The sequence below is a fragment of the Crocuta crocuta genome, unplaced genomic scaffold (assembly GCF_008692635.1).
Source record: "Crocuta crocuta isolate KB4526 unplaced genomic scaffold, BGI_CrCroc_1.0 scaffold478, whole genome shotgun sequence".
Taxonomy (NCBI): domain Eukaryota; kingdom Metazoa; phylum Chordata; class Mammalia; order Carnivora; family Hyaenidae; genus Crocuta; species Crocuta crocuta.
The window spans coordinates 1517416-1534549 of NW_027530981.1; the positions used below are offsets into that span (position 1 = coordinate 1517416).

Consider the following 17134-nt stretch of genomic DNA (forward strand, 5'->3'; position numbering starts at 1 on the left):
TTGTTTTTATAGTTTTTTTTTTTTTTTTTTTTTTTAAGCAAAAGAGCCATGAGACCACAGTTTTTAAAACTGCTGCTCTATGGGAAAATGAACCAGTTGAAGGGGGGAAAAAAAAACCAATCTATAGACTCTGACATTGAGGAAACCCAACAGGACACAGAATGACCCTACAGAGAAAAAACAACACCAGTCAATGAGGCCAGAAGACAGATTCTCTCAAATATAAAAAAGTGGTAATGCTCTCCAGACGTGCACGGAAATCCTCTNACACAAATAAAAATGAAAAATAAACATCTCTGTGAAAATACAAACAGCGTAAATAAAAAACCTTCAAAAAGATTTTAATATCCTCAGAGAGAAGAGAATACTGCATCCATGAAAAAAAGCTATGCTTAGAAATTAACATTCATAAAACTTGGAAATTTTGATGGCAGAAATAAACTCAACAGAAAAACAGATCTCAGCATCACAGAGAGTAGAAAGAGAGAAAAAGAGGAAAAAAATGGTAGGAAGTTTGGAAGAGCACTCCAGNTTCCCAAAACTGAAGGATATGTCTACAGACATAAAAACTCTAGCAAATGCCCCAAGTACCAGCACAATAAGTGATTTTAAAAACCACACACATCATGAAATTTCATAGGTTTGGAGGGGAAAAACTGGGAAGGTTTTATAAGTGCAGTGCAGATGAGTAGAGACTTTCTCAACAATAATGTTAAAAACAAAACAAAATAAAATTAATTCTTCAAAATTCTGAAGGAGAATGACTTTAACCTAGAATCTGACTTTAATAATCAAGTGTGAATGAAGAACAAAGACATTTTCAGACATAAGGGTCAAAAAATTTTTCTCAAGAAGCCTTTCCCAGAAATTTCCCAGGTGTGTCTGAAATATATTGAGAAGAGTATCACTAAACAAAATGAAACCATTATTGAAACCAGGAAAATATAGGGGCGCCTGGGTGGCTCAGTCAGTTAAGCATCCAACTTCAACTCAGGTCATGATTTCACAGTTTGTGAGTTTGAGCCCCACATCAGGCTCTGAGCTGGCAGCCCAGAGCCTGGAGCCTGCTTTGAATTCTATGTCTCTGCCTCTCTCTGCCCCTCCCCAACTTGTGTTCGCCCTCTTGCTCTCACTCTCTCTCAAAAATAAACATTTAAAAAAACAGGAAAATATAATATTTGTATAACCCAAAAATCATAATTATAGTACACTATGTGGCTCAGCTTTGAACTACATTTTATAGTCATACTAATGTAAAAAATGAATATTAAAATATATATACTGTGCACTTGAAACTAATATTAAATTGTAGGTTAACTAAGTAGAATGTCTTTTTTTTTAATTTAAGTAATCTCTACCCCCAACATGGTAGAACTCTCAACCCCCAAGATCAAGAGTCACATGCTCTTCTGACTGAGCCAGCTAAGTACCTCTAACTAACTGGAATTTAAGTAAAAACTTAAAAATTGAATGGAACCTCAGAAGATGCTGAACAGTCAAAGCAATCTTAAGAAGAACAAAGCTGAAGGTATCACACTCCCACATTTCAAGATATATTAAAAAGCTGAAGTAATCAAAATGGTATGCTACTGACACAAAAATACACTCATAGATCCTTGGAACAAAGCCCAGAAAGAAACCCATGCTTATATAGTCAATTAATCTATGACAAAGGAGCCAGGAATAAACAATGGGGAATAGACAGTTTCTTCAACAAATGGTGCCACAAAAACTGGATCACTTTCTCACACCATAGACAAAAACTCAAATTGGATTCAAGACCTAAATGTTGGACTGGGAACCATAAAACTCCTTAGAAGGAAACACAGGCAGTAATTTGACATCAGCCTTAGCAGCATTTTTCTAGATATATCTTCTCAAGTAAGAGAAACAAAAAATAAACTATTGAAAATCTATCAAAATAAAAAGCTTTTACACACTGAAGGAAATCATCAACAAAACAAAGAAGCAACCTACTGACTGAGAGAAAATTATCTTCTCTAGTAAAACAAAAACCTGCCCAGAGACCACCAGTTCTATCTAAGTGATAACCAATCACTGCTGAGTATGGGCGACCCACTGTCTCCCCAACACTCAGCATTACACATTCCACTCCAAATAGTGTACATGTCTCCATATGCACCCCTATAAAAGAGAAAAAGAACAGGAAGAATTCTTTTGAGAATTAGAAATAGCACATACGTTTGCAGGATCTCACTGTCTAAAATGCAACGGTGGATGTTTATTTCTCCAGTTACTTGTCCGGCCCCTTCAAAGATTGGAGTCTGACATGCCAAGTTTAAGAGGTGATAGGCTTGAAAGAAACAAACTCAATTCATTTTTGCTATGGCCTGCAAGCTTGCATTTATAGATTTACTTTTTCCTAAATACTGCAAAGCTTTTTACATGTAATACATGCAGAAGAAATTAAAATAAGCAGATCAGCATATTTTAAAATAATTGCAGACTTTTTCCAATTTAAATTCTATTAACATTAAAAATGAGACTACTTCAATGTTTTCCTCATTTTACTTTTGATTTATAGGATACATATTATAAACCTATTCAGAGAAAAATCTTTAAGGTCTCTCTGCTTTAGAATGGGGATGAATGAAGAGGAGAGAGGCACTATAACTTTAAAACAAAGACTATTAGTTTTATTTACATGCCACAACACAATCTTCAAATGACCTCTGCCTCCCCAAGTAACATTTTAACTAAAGTGACAGAGAATGGAATGCCACATTAGAATTGAGAGCAAGATAAAAGGTAGAAGTCCTAATCTACTGCTCTACATAGCATTATTCATGACAAGGGTTTCCCACTTTCTCAGACAGGGTTCAAAATGTCAGCTTTAACTATGTAGCAAATTTTAATAGGATGCTTCTAAGTGGATACCCTAAGAGGGCTACAAAGATTTCTTCATCTATAGCACATTCAGCTACTTCCCATCTGGCTCCAGGAGTAAAGTCTCCCAGCCCATTTCCTTTAATCTCCGATGCATTTGGGCTCCTGCTGAAGCAACCACTCCCATAATTCTGGTTAGAAGCCAGAATAAAAATTTTGTTTTGTGTTTACGGAACATCAAAGCATGGGCAAGGAAGCCCCTGATGAAGACCTCCCTGCTCTGGCTGCAGAATTATTCTGCCAGCGAGGTGCTACCCTCTGCTGCTGGAGGGATGGCATCAGGGAAGTGGTGGGAATATGCAAAGCCGGAACAGCCATTTTTTATGAAAATTGTAAAAGGTCATGGAGGTCTTCAAAATTCTTATGGCAATTTTTCAAGCATTTACCAATTAAATTTTATATGATCGCAATATTGCTATGCAAATAAATACTTAAAATCGTTGAGCTGCAGTAACACAGACTGGACCAACTAGCCATGCCTTGTTCCCAGAACACTCAGAGGTAGAGAAGACAGGGTTTTTCCTATTCACAGAAAGAGCCTGCCGTGAATTAGAGTAATATTCAAAGTGACTCTATAAAGGACAAGGGAACAGGAAGCCAGAACTCTGCTGATAAACTACTTAAATGATTTAATGTGGCAAATATTAACACCCAGATTTTACCATATTTTAGTGACCACTTTAAATCTTTGTAGATGCCATTTTCCAACTTCAAAACACTCAGCAAAATGTTTTGGGGTTACTAAAAAAAAAAAAACACTGATGTTAGATACATGATGCTCTCAGACTTAATTTTCAAAATCAAAATGTTCTAAACAGATTCGAAAGCTTACTATGGAAGAAAACACCTTAAAAACATCATTCAAATTTAACTTAGACACAGAAATGCAAGTTGTAACTTTTAACCAGTTTATCTTTTTAATTTTTTTAATGTTTATTTATTTTTGAGAGAGAGACAGGGGCAGTAGGGGAGGCAGTGAGAGAAGGAGACACAGAATCTGAAGCAGGCCCCAGGTTCTGAGCTGTCAGCACAGATCCCAATCGGGGCTTGAACCCACAAACCACAAGATCGTAACCTGGGCTGAAGTCTGACGCTTAACTGATTGAGCCACCCAGGATCCCTTCACCAGTTTATCTTAAAAGAAGTGTAACTCCACAGCAATACAGCAAGTATCCCCTGAATCATTATTCCATAATTGGATTTATAATATAAAGACAATGTTAGATTGAGGTATACAGTCTCATTTTTATTTTAAATCGGTTTCAGANGAGCAATACAGCAAGTATCCCCTGAATCATTATTCCATAATTGGAATTATTTATAATATAAAGACAATGTTAGATTGAGGTATACAGTCTCATTTTTATTTTAAATCGGTTTCAGAGGTCTCCCTAATCCATAATACAACACATTATAGCCATTTTATTAGTCTGAGAAATGTAAATTAAAGATTGAAATCCTTTCACCTTTAACAGCATCACCATCACGCAAACATGTACGTGTTATGTATGTGAGGAGGGGCAGGGGAAGCGTGATGATGCCCAAGTCAGGGAATCACAATCGGAGTATTTTCCAGAATCGGAGTAACTGACACCCCCATACAATGAGTTATGAGTGTTACCACTGCTCCCAAAATCTACTGAGCCAACTGATTTATCTGTGTTAATAAAGAGTTTATGCTTTCAGGACACATCATACCCAAAGCTCATCTCCTTCCAGGCAGAACTATGAGAAAGTAAGACCCAGCTAACTCAGAACAAATCCATTTGGCTTGAGATTCTGGGAGCCAAGGAGCATTCTGCTCAGCTTTACTCCCAGTGCCCTCCCCCAGGAGATGCACAGCCGCCCACACACACTAAGGGTAGAAGAATGGGAAAGGGCAGAGCTTTCTTTCCTGGGAACAAAGCCAGAGTGAAAGTTCTGGGGGATGTAAACATGTAACAGTTAGAAGAGAGCCATGGAAACCTTTTCCCCAAGCAAATGTGCTGTTCTGTAAACTTTCCTTGCCCCTCACAATATTTAGTGTTGCATTAAAGCAAATATTTTTAAAATACACAAGCATGTGCTGCTTAAAATACCTAAAATTAAAAACAAACAAATTTCCCCTTATTGCCTGTCTAAAACCACCAACACTTCCACTCTTTATCACCAGATATTTCTGAAGTAGATGACTGCTGGGCATGCAAACTAGTTTAAAACTTTCCCTTGCTGGTTCTGCCAGGATTCTAAACTGAAAGTTTCATTACACACCTGAAATGAAGCACAATATGGCACACACAGGTGCATCTTTCTGGATAGAGACTTACTACATGTCCCAATTATCAAGTCTTTAAAAAAAAATTACCATGGCCTTCACGTAATGAAAATCTACATTAACAGATCACAGTTTAAGAGTACCTGGGTTGCTCAGTTAAGCCTCCAACTCTTGATTTTGGCTCAGGTCATGATCTTGCAGTTTGTGAGTTTGATCCCTACACAGAGCCTGCTTAGGATTCTCTCTCTCTGCTTCTCTCACTCTGCCCTTCCCCTTCTTGCTCTTGCCCTCTGTCAAAATAAATAAAACTTTTTTTAATATAATTTATTGTGAAGCTAGCCAACATACAAGGTATACAGAGTGCTCTTGGCTTTGGGATGAAGCCATCACTTATATAAAACACCCAGTGCTCATCCCAACAAGTGCCCTCCTCAGTGCCCATAATTCATTTTCTCCTCCCTCTTGCCCCTACATCAACCCTCAGTTTGTTCTCTGTATTTAAGAGGGTCTTATAGTTTGGGTCCCTCTAGTTTGTAACTAATTTCTTTTCCTTCTCTTCCCCCATGGTCTTCTGTTTAAGTTTCTCAAATTCCACATACGAGTGAGAACATATGATATGTCTTTCTCTGACTTATTTCACTTAGCATAATACCCTCCAGTTCCATCCACATTGTTGCAAATCGCAAGATTCCATTCTTTTTCATTGCCAAGTAGTATTCCATTATAGATATAAACCACATCTTCTTGATCCATTCATCAGTTGATGGACATTTAGGGTCTTTCCATAATTTGGCTACTGTTGAAAGTGCTGCTATAAACGTTGGAGTACATGTGCCCCTGTGCATCAGCACTCCTGTATCCCTTGAATAAGTTCCTAGCAGTGCTATTGCTGGGTCATAGGGATGGTCTATTGTTAACTTTTTGAGGAACCTCCACACTGTTTTCCAGAGTAGCTGCACCAATTTGCATTCCCATTAACAGTGCAAGAGGGTTTCCCTGTCTCCACATCCTCACCAACATCTACTGTTACCTGAGTTGTTAATTTTAACCACTCTGACAGGTATGAGGTGGTATCTTAATATGGTTTTGATTTACATTTCCCCTGATGATAAGCAAAGTTGAGCATATTTTCACGTGTCTTTAAGCCATCTGGATGTCTTCTTGGAAAGTATCTATTCATGTCTTCAGCCCATTTCTTCAATGGATTATTTGCTTTTCAGGTGTTGAGTTGGGAAGTTCTTTAAAGATTTTGGATGCTAACCATTTATCTGACATGTTATTGGCAAATATCTTCTCCCATTCAATTGGCTGTCTTTTAGTTTTGTTGATTGAAACTTTGCTTTGCAGAAGCTTTTTATCTTGAGGAGGTCCCAATAGTTTGCTTTTATTTCCTTTGCCTTTGGAGATGTGTTGAGTAAGAAGCTGCTGCAGCCGAGGTCAAAGAGGTTATTTCCTGCTTTCTCCTCTAGGGTTTTGATGGTTTCCTGTCTCACATTCAGGTCTTTCCTCCATCTTGAGTTAATTTTTGTGTATGGTATAAGAAAGTGGTCTAGTTTCATTCTTCTGCATGTTGCTGTCCAAATCTCCCAGCACCATTTGCTAAAGAGCCTGTCTTTTTTCCATTGGGTACTCTTTCCTGCTTTGTCAAAGATTAGTTGGCCATACATTTGTGGGTCCAATTCTGGGTTCTCTATTCCATTGGTCTGTGTGCCTGTTTTTGTGCCAATACCATACTGTCCTGATGATTACAGCTTTGTAATACAGGCTAAAGTATGGGATTGTGATGCCGCCAGCTTTGGTTTTCTTTTTCAACATTACCTTGGCTATTCAGGGTCATTTGTGGTTCCATACAAATTTTAGGATTGTTTGCTCTAGCTCTGAGAAGAATACTGGTACTATTTTGATTGGGATTGTATCAGATGTGCAGACTGCTTTGGGTAGTGTCATTTTAAAAATATTTCTTCTTCCAATCCATAAGCATAGAATGTTTTTCTATTTCTTTATGTCTTCTTCAATTTCTTTCATAAGTTTCTGATCCCAGGGAAAAGCTCTCAGGTTTTCCCCATTGAGAATGATATTATCTATGGGTCTTTCATATATGGCTTTTACACTCTTAAGGTATGTTCCTTCTATCCTAACTTTCTTGACGGTTTTTATTAAGAAAGGTGAGGTATTTTGTCAAAGTTTTTTTTCATATAGTTTTTTTATTTATTTTTCAAACAGAGAGAGACAGAGCATGTACGGGGGAGAGCATGAGAGGGGCAGAGAGAGGGGGAGACACAGAATCTGAAGCAGGCTCCAGGCTCTGAGGTGTCGGCACAGAGCCCAATGCAGGGCTCAAACTCACAAACCATAAGATCATGACCTAAGCCAAAGTCAGACTTAACCAACTGAGCCACCCAGGTGCCCCTCAATGTATTTTCCTCCTAGGAGTGCCTTTACAGTATCCCAAAGGGTTTGGACTGTGATGTTTTCATTATCATTTGCTTCAGTATGTTTTTTAATTTCTTTAATTTCCTGATTGATCCATTCTTTCTCCAGTAGGGTGTTCTTTAACCTCCATGCAGTTTGGAGGCTTTCCAACTTCTTTCTTGTGGTTGATTTCAGGTTTCACAGCATTGTGATCTGAAAATATTCATGGTATGATCCCAATCCTTTTATATTTGTTGAGGGCTGTTTTGTGACCCAGTATGTGATCTATTTTGGAGAATGTTCCATGTGCACTCAAGAAAAATGTGTATTCTGCTGCTTTTGGAAGAAAAGTTTGAATAAATCCATCAAGTCCATTTGGTCCAGTGTATCATTCAAGGCCATTGTTTCTCGATTTTCTCCTAGATGATCTGTCCATTGCTGTAAGTGGAGTATTAAAGTCACCTACAATTACAGTATTATTATCAAGAAGTTTGCTTATGCTTATGATTGATTTATATAGTTGGATGTTTTCAAGTTGGGGGCATAAACAATTACAACTGTTAGCTCTTCTTGATGTATAGACCCCTTAATTATGATATAATGTCTTTCTTCATCACTTGTCACAGATTTTAAAGCCTACTTTTTAAGTATGGCTACTCCATCTTTCTTTTGACTTGCAGTAGCATGACAGATGGTTCTCCATCCCCTCACCTTCAATCTGTATGTTTCCTCAGGTCTAAAATGAGTCTCTTGAAGACAGCATATAGATAGATCTTGGTTTCTTATCCATTCTGATACCTTATGTCTTTTGATTGGGGGACTTAGTCCATTTACATTCAAAGTGACTACTGAACGATATAGATTTAGTGTCATTGTGTTTTCTGTAGGTTTCATGTTTGTACTGATGTCTCTGGTCCTTTGGAGTCTTTGTTGCTTTCTATCCACAGACTCCCCATCAGGATCTCCTGCAGAGCTGGTTTAGTGGTCATGAATTCCTTTAGTTTTTGTTATCTCTCTCTGCTCCTGCTTGCTCTATCTCTCAAAATAAATAAAACTTTTTAAAAAAGAAATAGGTCATGGTTTACATTAATACATTCTTCTGTCATCAGAACAACTACCCTAGAACTCCTAAGGAAAAGAACACTAGGCAATTAACAGTTAATTCCTCCCAGGATAGTCCCTTACAGGAATGGAAGACTACACCCTTCACTTCAGTTCTCTGGGGATTTAAAACAGCTGACTACCTCACAGGTGCAGCCCCTCCCACACCCTTCATCCACTTTGTCCTCAAGTCCTTTGTTGCCACTATATTTTATTCATTTCATAATTTTCTGCCCTTTCATGGCCTGCTTTTTCCACACCATTCACAAAAGGACAAGTAGACACACAAACAACAATTTCTGGTCCTTATAAATGAAGTCCTTTATAAGAATGTTGCCAATGGGGCACCTGAGTGGCTCAGTCAGTTGAGCGTCCAACTCTTGATTTCGGCTCAAGTCATGATCCCAGGCTTATGGGATGGAGCCCACATCCAGCTCTGCACTGAGCTGGGAGACTGTTTGTGATTCTCTCTCTCTGCCCCTTTATCCTGTTCTTTTTCTTTAAAATAAAAAAAAAAAAATTAAGAATATTTTTGCCAACTTAAAATGTTAATGGAAGCCCTACTCTGCTGATCTATACAACCAGTCAGTTATGACCCTGGTTCATATGACCCTACTTGCCATCCGTTATCTCAACACTAATCCCCCAAGCTCTGTGGGCTTCCCTGCAGTCTGTACTTCTTAGAACTCCTCACAGAAAAGTTCTGTGGAGGGCCTTCTTGAGGATTACAGTACAGAAACAAAAAACTTCCCAATTGTTGCATTTAATAAGTGTAAACTTTCATATATATGATTGTCAGCATTTTCTATAGCTTCCTTTTGGTTACTATCTTAAATTTGAGCTACTGAACATCTTGTTTATGGACTATCTTTCTAACTTGCTAAGATCATTATCACCTTACTCAACAAGCTCAATTTAGTAAACTCCCAAAACTAAGTGACTGTGCCCAGGAGCCTATTTTACAGTCAACTTGTGGTAGTTCTAAACCACTAAAGTTAGCACCTGTGTCTTGCTAACTAGTTTTTACTTTAAAGCAAGAATCAAAGGGTAGGGGTGTTGGAAGGGAGAGGAGGATGAATAAAGTATCTTCCAGGCTCAGAAAGCACTTCAGACCCAAAACGAAGTGAGCCACTCCATACAGAGCAGTATTCAGGGTAACTTACAGATGAGTTGAGGGGATATGTGGAAATCTGGCAGACAAATGACCCAGGCAGCACTCAGCTATTCTCCACCCTTACTCTCTACATCTAGATCTTAACCCACAGATTTTATAGGGCGAGGGACACTGTGGTAAGGTCAACAGGTAACCATCTAAATTGACACCATCTGTGCATCAGAGGATCTCTACTAGCTATTTGAAGTGGAGGCCTTCAGTGAGGCAGCCATCTCTACTAGTTATGTGAAGTGGGGGCTTTTGTGCATCATCATCTCTACTAGTTATCTGGAGTCTTCTGTGCATCACTCATGTCTACTAGTTATCTAGGGTCTTCTGTGCACCACCCATCTCTACTAGCTATCTGGGGTCTTCTGTGCATCACCCCACTCTACTAGTTATCTGGGGTCTTCTGTGCACCAGTCATCTCTACTAGTTATCTGGGGTCTTCTGTGTGCCACTTTAGAGATCAGAACCAGCCTTCCCACATTCCAGTTAAGAGCATACATTTAACCTCCACGGAACCTGAACACGTAGCCCTGAGGCACGTCATTGGACAAGTAGGAATAAGATGGAAGACCAAATATGGAGTCAGTGTTGTCAGTGCTCCTACAAGGGCAAAGAAAGGTGTTGGGGTTTTAAGAGTGACATATAGGGGCACCTGGGTGGCTGAGTGGGTTAAGTGTCCAACTCTAGATTTCGGCTTAGGTCATGATCTCACAGTTCATAAGTTCTAGTCCCACATCAGGCTCTGTGTCAAGAGCGTGAAGCCTGCTTAGGATTCTCTATCCCTCTCTGCCCCTCCCCCACTCATGTTCTTGCTCTCTCAAAATAAATACACTTGAAAAAATTATTAAAGAAATATATGAACAAAAGAGAATGTTTGAGGCTTTACTATTTCTAAGAAAAACCATAAATACAACATAACTGCTACTAAATGTTTTTTGTTGTTGTTGTTTTCTTTAGAGCAGCATCCAAACGGCATCTGAAGGACTGCCCGTGGACTCCTCTGAATTGAACGGTTTACCAGGCTGAGGTGCATGCAGGGGAAACTTTCAGAGCAATTTGGTCCTATTAACACAGCAACATCTTACAGAAACAGGTAAGGAAACTAGGGAGTCAAATGTAGCCACTGGAGCTTGTTCACAAATTGTGGATTCTCTTCTTCTGACAACATGGAAGAATCACACTTTACCACCCATTTGAACTTAGGTTTGACATGTAACTGGCCAAAGAAATTTGAGCATAAGTAACCTGTGTCTCTCCGTGCAGAAGCTATAAAGAGCCAGTGCATGGATTTACATTTTCCTTGATTTTCTATAATCGTGGAAACGTGTTGTAAGACAGAGCCTCCATAAGCTGGGACCCCAGATGGTAATATGAGATCTCCTATGACCCACCAGGGGCAGAGAGCATGACCAAGAAATAAGCTGTTTACTCTAAACCACTGAGGTTTTCAGATTGTTAGTTGCTGCGACATAACCTGAACTTCCTTGCTACCATATGCCAAATTTTAAACCCCAATATGTAGAGCAAAGTACCAAGCTACACCTGTGCAAAACTCAAATGCAGAAGTCGGGCAGGGTAGGATGTACTATTGCCCTAAATGTATATGAGAATCAGAGAGACCAAACATAACCGTGCGTGGGTCATGGAAAGAAGTATAAAATTCTAGTTTCCATTGATTGAAAACCATCTAAAGCCCTGGAGTAAAACCACTTTCCAAAGACGGGGAGAGAAATCAGCTTTCCATTGACAGATGATGATATCGTGAGCAGTGGTCAGCAAGGAAAACACAGGAAGACATGAAAACAGGACAAGAGATAGCTGAGTGAGGCTGCAGCATGGATTACAGGAATAGTCACAGGAAATGAGGTTGGAAATATAAGGTGCAAGAGAGCATGACAGGCCTTGAATGCCTTGCCATAAAGATGTTAACAGCAACAATAATAAAAACCATTTTGTCTCAACACATTTTAGGGCAATACATATATTATTCATTGAATTGTCACAATAATGCACTGAGCTACTTCTTTCATCTGTAAACGGCAAACTGTAACAGGGTGGTATCCACGGCTCACTGCTACAAGTCCCAAGTCCTGCATCTGAATGAGGCTCTGAGGAGCACAACATCAATGTCCCAGAGGGGGATGAGCAAGTTTACCGACTCAGCCACCCCAACTCTAGCAGCTGGGCCCTGGACAATGACATGATGCTCATCAAGCTCTCCTTTCCTGCAGCCCTCACTGCCTGGGTGCCCACCAGACCTCCGCCTGCATACCCACTGGCACCCAGTGCCTCCTCTCCAGCTAGGGCAAATCCCTGGGCTCTGGCACTGACTATCCCGAGCTGCTTCAGTGCCTGGATGCCCCGCGGCTGTGTCAGGCCCAGAGGGAAGCCTCCTACCCTGGGCAGATCACAAAGAACATGGTTTGCGCTGGCTTCCTTGAGGAAGGGAAGGCCTTCTGCCAGGGTGACTCTAGTGGCCCTGTGGTCTGCAACAGCAAGCTCCAGGGAATCATCTCCTGGGGCTATGGCTGCACCCAGAAGCAGCCTGGAGTCTCCACCAAGGTGTGCGATTTTGTAGACTGGATTAAGGAGACCATAGTTCCCAACAGCTAAAGCCCCTGTCCCTCTGCTGTTACTATGCTAATACAGTGAGCCTGTTACCAAAAAAAAAAAAAAAATACAGAAACAACAACAACAAACACCAGTAAGGTGCAGGCACAGTACACCGCCCAAAGTCACAAAGTGAATAATTATCAGAAGGAGGACTTGGAATTCAGACAGTCTGACTCTAAGGTCTGTGATATTAACCACCACACTACATTTCCTGCCACTGGCCTTAAACTAATAGGTGAGGAGACCCATTTACACTTCGAGGAAAGGAAGTCCCACGATTAGTATTGTGTTTCAGAAAGATTAGTTGTGCCACATATACGATGAATCAAAGAATACTGGTATTAGGAAGAGATACCTTTTAGAAATCACTGAAACTGGGGCACCTGGGTGGCTCCGTCGTTTGAGTGTCCAACTTCAGCTCAGGTCATGATCTTGCGGTTTGAGAGCTCGAGCCCTGCATCAGACTCTGTGCTGACAGCCCAGAGCCTGGAGCCTCCTTCAGATTCTGTGTCTCCCCCTCTTTATGCCCCTCCCATGCTCATGCTCTGTCTCTCTCTATATATAATAAAAATGTTTAAAATTTTTTCTTAAAAAAAAAAAAATCACCAAAACTAACCAGGTGAAAGACATTAAGCCATCTGTATAGAGACGGTGACTAGTAACTATGTATCAATCAGTAACTCAGAAAGTTGTATAGGGTCAACATGACTTTTGCCTATTTATATGTAGGCAGCTGGCTTCCAGTTCCTAGCTACTCTTCTTGCTGAGAGAGTCTAATTCCCCTCTCCTTAAATTTAGGCTTTCTTAACAGACTTGCTTGACCCCACAGATTGTGGCAGAAATGACACCACATCAGAGGAAACTCCAAAGCTCCTTCCTGGCTCTCTTGAAAATGCTTGGAACCCTGAGTCACCTTGTGAGTACAAATGCCCAGCTAAGGGGCTTTATCAGAAAGCGCCAAGGGTACATGTCGAGGGCCCAGCTAGCTGAGCCCTGCCTTTCAGCTATCTATGCTGGGGTACCAAGCATGTGAATCCAGCCACCTTGGACCCTGCAGACCAGCCACCAAACGACCACAGCTGACATCCTGTGAAACAGAAGCTCCCCCCTAGCCAAACTATGGCAAATCTGCGACCCAGAAGCCCACCAGATATTATGATGTTCATATGTTTTAGAATGACTTGTTATGCTGAAATAGATCATTGGGACATGGCATTTATTAAAGGAACCCTGAAGTTCGACAAACCCTATCAAAATCACTGGCGGTGTGCTCAGCCCCTCACTTCACTGAGTCAGAATTTGTGCACTGGCCCCAAGGACTAGCATTTTTCACAAGTTCTACTACCCCAAATGCTTCTTAGACTAAGGTTGGAGAATAGAATCAAAACCATTTACACAACGAAAATGGAACCAAAAGGGCTGGTTCACCACCAAATGAGCGATACATGAAAACTTAACAGTTACCCATCTGCCCTTGCTCAGTCTACTGAGCTGCAGTCTTCTGCCCTGGCTGCAGTAAGAAGCATCTCAGAAGCTTTTAAATAGGCCAAATCCTGAATCGCAGCCCAAAGCAATTACTGGGAGCAGTGTTTAGGTGATTCTAATATGCAGCCAGGACTGGGAGCCTCTGGTTCATGGTTAACCATTAATATTTTACTGCTTTATGAGCAAAGAAGGTATAAAAATAAAAGCCTTCCTAGGTCTGGCTTGATTGTTCCAAGCTGTGGAGATGACCTCCAGGCACCACCTGAGTAAAAGATGTCAGAAAGACATGTAATTTCTCCTTCCAAGAAATCTAAAATCACTTGCATGTGTCTATCACTTCAGTCAAACATTATTTTACATATATGAAGTAAATGTTTTAAGTTTCTATGCATATCTCAGGAAGCAGTTAAAACACAGGAGTTTGAGGAGCCAAATTATATTTCTGCTTTCAACATCTCTATNACTGTGGAGATGACCTCCAGGCACCACCTGAGTAAAAGATATGTCAGAAAGACATGTAATTTCTCCTTCCAAGAAATCTAAAATCACTTGCATGTGTCTATCACTTCAGTCAAACATTATTTTACATATATGAAGTAAATGTTTTAAGTTTCTATGCATATCTCAGGAAGCAGTTAAAACACAGGAGTTTGAGGAGCCAAATTATATTTCTGCTTTCAACATCTCTATTGGAGAGACTGGATGTTAAACAGCTTTTAAAAGGAAAATTTCATTTTAATGAAGTTTATTATCTGCACTGACCACTCACCACTACACAGACTGTATTTTCTTACTGTGCTAATACTAAAACTTTCTTTTCTCTAATGAAGAATTCCAGAATAAAATCTACAGACTATTAATAAAGTACAAGATATCAAAATGAGCTCCGCCCCTTTTGCAACAAAGCACTGCCCTTGTCCAATTCTCCGTGGTGAGGAAAAGCACAGGATGTCAAAGGCACAAAGAATACACCATTTTCTATAAAACAAATATTCTCTCTGAACACTTAATATTCAGAGATTAGAAAATGAGGTCAGTAATGACAAACGCAATCATGTCACCCTCGTCAGCTGGTGCTATTACGTGTAAGTGGAAATAACCAAGTACTCTTCAATAAATATTTATTATTCATCCAGAAAATATACCTACTATGTGCCGGGTAGTAGTGGATCAAGCAAAAGGAAACTTCCCCAGGATCTACCCAAGAGAGGGCTGCATGAACCCGATAAAATCACTCCAGTCTGTGCCCAGGTGAACTCCCCTAGAAAAGCATGCCATTGCTTTCTGAAGGGGAAACCAAGGCAGAAAATGAACAAAGCTCTTTCACACCAACATGGAGTGTGACTCAAAGGCTGAAGTATTTTTCCAACACTCCTGTTGGATTTTGCACTGCATTCTTCACATTCTTGGTGTGCTGAGTCCCCTTTGGAATTAGCCAAAAGCACTGGTGCGAGGAGTGAATCCGTGTAGTTTATAAGGCAGAGTTAGCAGGATGTACTTACCAGGCATTAAGGTTCTACATATTTATAACAGATGGTTATTAGGACAATGAAAAATGTCTTGTGGCCTGATTGAAAGAAAAACACTGAAGTTAGGAGGGGAAATTTTCAATGTTTTCATTATCTGTTCTTGATGGTCCTTAGGGAATCCAAACAGTTCACACAGACTTTGCAGATTACTTTACTTCTCAGCACTTAATGTGCCCCAGCAGAGAAATTAACAAACAATAACCACTGAAATACTTTTTATGAAGATTCCTGAAGTAATACTGGTAAATTAATCAAGACCTACAAATTATTTCAACCACAGCTAAAATACTGTCTTTCTAAAACAAAATGTGCCATTAGACAGTCAGATCCAGAAAAATCAAGAAAACTCTCAGAGGTTGACAGACAGCACATTTAATCAAATAGGAGTTATAAAGGCATAAGAGGAAATTAACTTAAATGCCTCAGGTTATGTGATAAGGATTCAGTATTTTCAACTTTTCTGACTTTAAAGACTTTTCCGCTGCACTTCCTCAGTTCTGTGCAGAGCAAGAAGCTCTTTACTGACCACTTGAAAAGATAAATAAGTGAGCACAGAGGTATATAATTTAGAGAGATAAATACGCTCTTCTTAGAGTTTCAGAGGATGCTATTAACCTAGCATCAGTAATACCTGTCCTGTTAGCTGTTTTTCTCATAGTAGAGAGGGATTTATAACTATCCTGGCTCTCCAGCTTGATTCAAAATATTTACTGAGCATTTGCTAAGAGTAAACCACAGCATTGGTCAACATGGCAATACTAAGTGTGATAAAGATAGTTCCTTGTCATTCCCAAGATAGCTGGGGACACAGAATATACTTTATAAAATCACCAAATGAGTGGTTGAGAGATGCTTTTTCAACTCCTAACTTTCATGTGATATGCCATCTTCTAACCAGACTAAGAAGTTTAAAGATTTCTGGGTCGTTGTTTTTTTTTTTTAATCTTTGTAACTCACCTGCTCACACCAACTATCAGCACAGAGTTGTTCACACAACAAGACCCCAAAAAGGATTGATTTCACTTGGTTTCCCTTTTGAATAGTTGGCCATATAGTTTTGAGAGTTGGCCATTTAGTCTGTGCCAATAAGAAACAATCACGCCACAAAGTGCAGATTAAAATCTAACATTCTGACCTAAACTGACATTTTTACTATTCACAGGTCAGAAATAGTATGTATACAACTAATTCTAGCAGTCTAACCTCCCTTGAACTCATTGCCAGATTTTCACTGTTTCTGCTACTATTTAAGGAAAGTCTTAGGCAGGGTTTGTAGACAGGGAGAAGAAGATTGCAAACTAAGTCAAGATAAAGTGAGTATATTCAGCCTGGAGGGACATAACCTAAGATTGACAGGAAAAGCTTGCCCTACAAAGTTAACAATGAAACATCTGATATTTGCATTACTTAGCAGATTTACAAAATGTTTCCACAAGCAAGATCTCATTCGTTCTGTCCACATGACAAAATTTGGGTCCCCACCATACAAAACAGAATCGTGAGACAGAAGGAGTAAACAGCAAAGCAGCCGAGGTGAAGAACAAATCCAGATTTTGTACTAAGGCGGTGCTATTTACTTAAGACTAACCCTTAAAGGGGGGTCAAAACCAATCTCTGGTTGGAGCCTCTCCCTGACCCAGAATTCCCATCTGTAAAAAAAAAAAAAAAAAA

At 39.7% G+C, this 17134-nt stretch overlaps 1 protein-coding gene and 1 pseudogene across 4 annotated transcripts in view; one reads left to right on the forward strand and one right to left on the reverse strand.

The window, feature by feature from the left end:
* PARD3B (par-3 family cell polarity regulator beta) overlaps positions 1-17134 on the reverse strand; it is a 997354-nt gene that overhangs the window by 922992 nt on the left and 57228 nt on the right. The gene's annotated exons all lie outside the window — the stretch shown is intronic.
* Positions 12040-12449, forward strand: LOC144236540 (anionic trypsin pseudogene; annotated as a pseudogene).